Here is a 5,255-nt window from a genome sequence, read left to right as displayed (position 1 = left end):
GAAATCTTCGCTATTTTCAGGCAAGTGTTTTCTCATAATTATTTTATTAATTGAAGTGAACCTTTTCGTACCTTCCCATCTTCTTTTGCATTTTTTTTATTCTTTCATAAATTCAATTATAGCTTATTAGAAAATTCGAAATGTCCCCAAAGCTGCTTAAATTCTCCATGACCAAGCCGCCCTAACCCGCTGTTGGGGAGCTTTGACCTTGACCTTGACCGCCAGTGTTGCACTTTTCTTCATGGCAGCCATCTTGAAAATCAGTAATTATTAACCGATTTTAACGGGAAAAGTTTTAAAATTATTAAAAAAATTATTTAATACATTTTTATGTTTAAAAACGCACATACGACATGGAGTCCTCGGTTGAATCCGATGAAGTCACTCGATTAATAAATGCCCAAATGGATCCTTCCTGCACGGAAGCCACAGGCAGACTGACCTCCCGCCACTAATGTCAAGGCTGATATGACCCCAGACAGTATGATTTCATAGCAGCCATCTTGGGTCCGCCATCTTGTTGTCATATTGTGGAGTTCAACATATCACTTTCGTCTGCTGGAGGGCGCTGCAGTCATATTAGTTAAATTTTGTCCGATAGAGCGTGGTGGTGTTTAGTTCCGTGGCGTCCGCCATCTTGTCGAACTGTTTGAAAATAACTTTAACTACTGTAGGTTCTGGGACAACACAAAGCAATAATGACGGGTATGAACCCGAACCCGTGTTACTGCGAATACTGTTTTGTAGTGATATGGTTGTTTTCATGTAAAAGGTACACATTTAACAATATCTGTAATCTTACATAAATATTTCTATTCCATATTAAAATAAATAAAATTCACAAAGTATACAGAATATGATATCACAAATTCCCTGCCGTCAGCTATAACTACCTCTACATGCTTGGATTTTTACATGCTTTATATTAGCTTCACCTGTATGTTTGTCTGTCCGTCTGTAACTCTGTCTGTCCGTCTGTAACTCTTTCGATTAAGAGTGAGTGACTCATCACTGTAAAATGTCCCACCCATTTCATTACGTTCGTTAGCCGAACGGTCTAAGGCGCGCGACTTCTGTGACGTCAGCTTTCGGATTCAGCGATCGTGGGTTCTACTCCCGGCCACGCCGAAAAAAAAATGTTTTTTTTTTCCCCCCCGGTAAATTCTAATATTATATCCATACATCTAACTGCAAATGATTCGTAGAGACTTTACCATTTCTTTGTGACGTTGCAACTCCAAATAGTTATCTCAGATGGTAATAGGTAGTGTCGGTAACTCATTTCCCTATGATAATTATACATAAATATAGTTTTAAAAACTAAAAAACATGCTTTTAAAGAATATCAAACTAAAAAGTTAAAAATAAATATAGTTTAAAAAACTAAAGAAACATGCTTTTAAAGATTATCAAACTAAAAAGTAAAAAATAATTTTAAAATTAAATTTATGACAATAGTATATAAGCAATACTAGTATAAATGAGAAAAAAGCATGGGGCGCTTAATATTCAAAAAATATGGCACAAAGCGCCTCAAGCTTTTTTCTCATTTATACTAGTATTGCTTATATACTATTGTCATAAATTTAATTTTAAAATTATTGTTTACTTTTTAGTTTGATAATCTTTAAAAGCATGTTTCTTTAGTTTTTTAAACTATATTTATTGTTAACTTTTTAGTTTGATATTCTTTAAAAGCATGTTTTTTTTAGTTTTTTAAACTATATTTATTGAAGGTTAGCAATAAAGGCGATTCGACTGGGGAAGCCTACAACTCACGTAGTTTCGGTTCCCTGCAAGAATTTCCGAAGATTTCCGAGGTTTTGCGTTCTGGTACTAACGCCACTTCAGCCGCTACATCAGAAGTTTCCAATGAAAACAAGCATGTTGTGACTGACCTAATCTAACCTAACCCTTCGATTTTTATAATTTCAATTTTTGAGAGAAATCCGAAGTTGCACGAACGTGGTAGGAAACCGAAACTACGTGAGTTGTAGGCTTCCCATTCGACTGACCCGGTGTACGTGACACAAATTATACATCACGTGTCATCAATTAGTCCGATTGGAGGATGCAAGCCTATCTCATTAATAAGTCAAACATTGCGAAATATTCGAGAGAGTGCGGTCAGTAAATGTCCGTGATTGTCTGAAAACCACTCGAGCGCGAATGATATTTTTTTTCCCAACCCTAGCGTTTGAACCGTTTGCCCAGCACGGGAATTTTTATTTTTTCGTGGCCTGAACATTGTGTTATACCTTCAAAGCCCTTGTGTGTGATTTTGATCAACGTGTTTTATTTCAACCCGGGCTTTGGTTAAAAATAATTTCACGTTTAATGCATACGAGGCACGAGCACTGCGCGTTTTATTTGTGCAACTTTTTACGAACATATTCTTTGGAAACCAGATGCTAAAATATTTTTTTTTACAAGTTCGCGAATATGACAGTTGTAAAATACACATTCTTATGTAATATATTAAACTAATATTTATCTTGAATGTGCAAGAATAATAGTCAACCCAAATTATAACAAATACGGAGCAATGGTGAATATGTATGTAATAACTGAATTCTTGGGGGGAGGGGGGAGGGATATTTAAGGGGGTATTCCACATTTTTGACGTCTCAAAAAGTCATAAAAACTGTGGTTTTATATTATTAAAAAAAATTACACACAGTATAGTGGCAGTGAAAATTATAAAAATATATACGTTTCCAAAACAAAATCGAACAACTTCATAATTCAGTAAGGAAAGTGTATTGCGGACCTTATGAAAGTAAGATTAAATTGTGGGCAGAGATATTTGAAATGTTGCAATTTAATTGATAGTAATAAATTAAACCGTATTCACTGAAGTAGGTTATCCTTTCCGGACTTGTTTCTCCACTAGCAACATTAAGCTTTTTTAATGCTAATAACTCGGGTGACAGAACTAGAAAGTGAAATAAAATGGCTGTTATTAATTTGTCATTTCCGTGATATTAAATTTGTTTGTGTATTTATACAGTGCAACGTGCTTATATTGTGTACATATTAAATTTGTTTTATATTTAATTAGTTTTGAATTCTATAAGTCAAAATATTTAAAAAATAATAATTTTGGTAAATCAAATCGAATTTGCATAAAGGTGGACCTAGGAAAATAGAATTATACCTCCCCTTACTCCCGTCCAATCAAATCCTGTCCTCTCACCACATAGAAGCGTTATTCTGTAGTTTTAAACTAAATCTGTAGAACGATTTTCGATAAAGGCAATATATAATATTTACATATATAGCGTTTTTTTTAAATTCAACCCATGATTTTATTTTTACAATTTAGCTTGATTTTGTTTTTAAAATATAAAATGTCGGTGTTGTTTGTTTTGATCTTAACAAAGTCTCATTATTTACGAAAATTATGCAATTATTTATTTATTTATATGATAGTATTGCTTCTTAATTTTTAATGCTATGTAATGTTTTTTTGTTGAATTAACCGTTTTGTTATATAAATGTCGGGAAGATTAACTCACAAACAAAAAATTAATTGATTTCATAATTAGTTGTGTAAAGGGCCCTACTAGCTACTTCGTGTATTATTTACCATTGGGATTGAAGAGTCATTTTGCAGGTTACAATCATACCCGTAGCTAAGGCACTTTCTGAAAATGGTATTTTGTTAATGTAATATTTAATTGCAGTAATAAATAAGTTTAAGAAATGCTATGGTAAAATTGAAATAACAAAGACAACTTAGACTATAATTCAAAATCATATTATATGATATTTTACGCTGATTTCAACAATATTTTCAAAAATATAGGACAAATGACATAACGTAATAATAAAATTACATTCTTAAATATTAATTTTAATATGGATGTTGTGAGATGAATTTGCGTTTAAAAATTTTATTCTTTTTCACTGTCCTCACTCAAAAGATCGTCCTATCGTAAGTTAAAAGAACTACATTATTTTATTTACACTCATTAAGAAACACTGTTTTCGCATTCCGTAACATCTTTATTTTTTATTTTTTATGATTCCGGCCTTCCCACGGTTTAAAAAAAAAAAAGAGTATTTGGTTGAGTGCACTCTAGAGCACCAAATAGTACCCCCTTTTATTTTGTAAATTGGATCAATACTAAATTATTAATCATGGCTTACTGGCCAGTTAGATTTCAATAACAAAATAATCTAATAATGCAATTACACCTAGCAACGAATAAATAACTTCTCAATTATATAATAATTTTGTTATGCAACCGTTTTTGGAACAACTGATCACAAATTAAATTTATTTATTTGATTATAAATATAATATACCATTAATGAAACACGGAAATTTTAATAACTAGTGAATAGATACGATCATTTACAAATCCTTAACCTAGTTTTTTTTATTTATTAGAGTGTATCTATTTTCATTGTGGTTATGTCATATTAAGGTTTTCAAATGTAAAAATGTAATGTTAAATGCCCGAACAGGGATTTGAACCCTGGACCCTTAGGTTAAAAGCCTAATGCTCTACCGACTGAGCTATCCGGGCTCATGTTACATACCACTTTGCCAATTGGATGTTACACTGTTGGATTTTAAGGCCCTACCCGGGCACACATATGCTGTGCAGAGCTTGAGGTGATATCACGCGATTTGAAAACCACTCAAGATATCCGATTAGTGTCTGTTTATGAAAAAAGTATTGAATAATGCGCTGATGATGGGTGAGTACCTAGTTCTGCTTCCGTAGTTATTTTCTAAAGTGAAGGATGATAAGTGTTGAAACGCGTGTTTTCAGAGTTACATTTAGACATTAAACGCCCGTTACAGATTCACGAAAGCAGTCAAGGGACTTGCATTACACCTTTATCTTCATTTCTCCGCCATGTAATGTCACGGTCACCGCTCATGTGCACGACGAGAAGACTGCGCGCCAGTCCAGAGGAGACACCGCGCTAGAAGCACCAGCGAGCGTCGCGCTTATCATCCCGCCTCGCCGACACACACACACCCCTGACGAGGTTTATACCGTAAGGCTCTCCAACCACAAATCTCGGTGAATGGACGAAATAAAAAGTTAAGTAAACATATTTCTCATTGTTCTGGATCATCGCTAGCATTCCCCCACGACTTCATTTGCTGTTGATGCCGTAGTCCAACTTGTAACTTTTCCCAGAGTTTCAGGACCTTTGTGAGCCCCCTGTAGCTTAACTTACTCTGCTAATTATAGTCAAGTGGGGCTTACGTAAGGTATGAAGGAGGGGTGAAT

At 34.0% G+C, this 5,255-nt stretch overlaps 1 non-coding gene across 1 annotated transcript; it reads right to left on the bottom strand.

Moving 5' to 3' along the window:
* Positions 1–4,462: 4,462 nt before the first annotated feature.
* Trnak-uuu (transfer RNA lysine (anticodon UUU)) lies at positions 4,463–4,535 on the bottom strand. The gene has a single exon. It is a non-coding gene; the product is annotated as a tRNA-Lys (tRNA).
* Between the last annotated feature and the right edge of the window lie 720 nt (positions 4,536–5,255).

This window comes from Bacillus rossius, chromosome 18, assembly GCF_032445375.1.
Source record: "Bacillus rossius redtenbacheri isolate Brsri chromosome 18, Brsri_v3, whole genome shotgun sequence".
NCBI lineage: Eukaryota > Metazoa > Arthropoda > Insecta > Phasmatodea > Bacillidae > Bacillus > Bacillus rossius.
The sequence above is the reverse complement of the archived record's forward strand: the minus strand, read 5'-3'. Positions and strand labels throughout refer to the sequence as shown.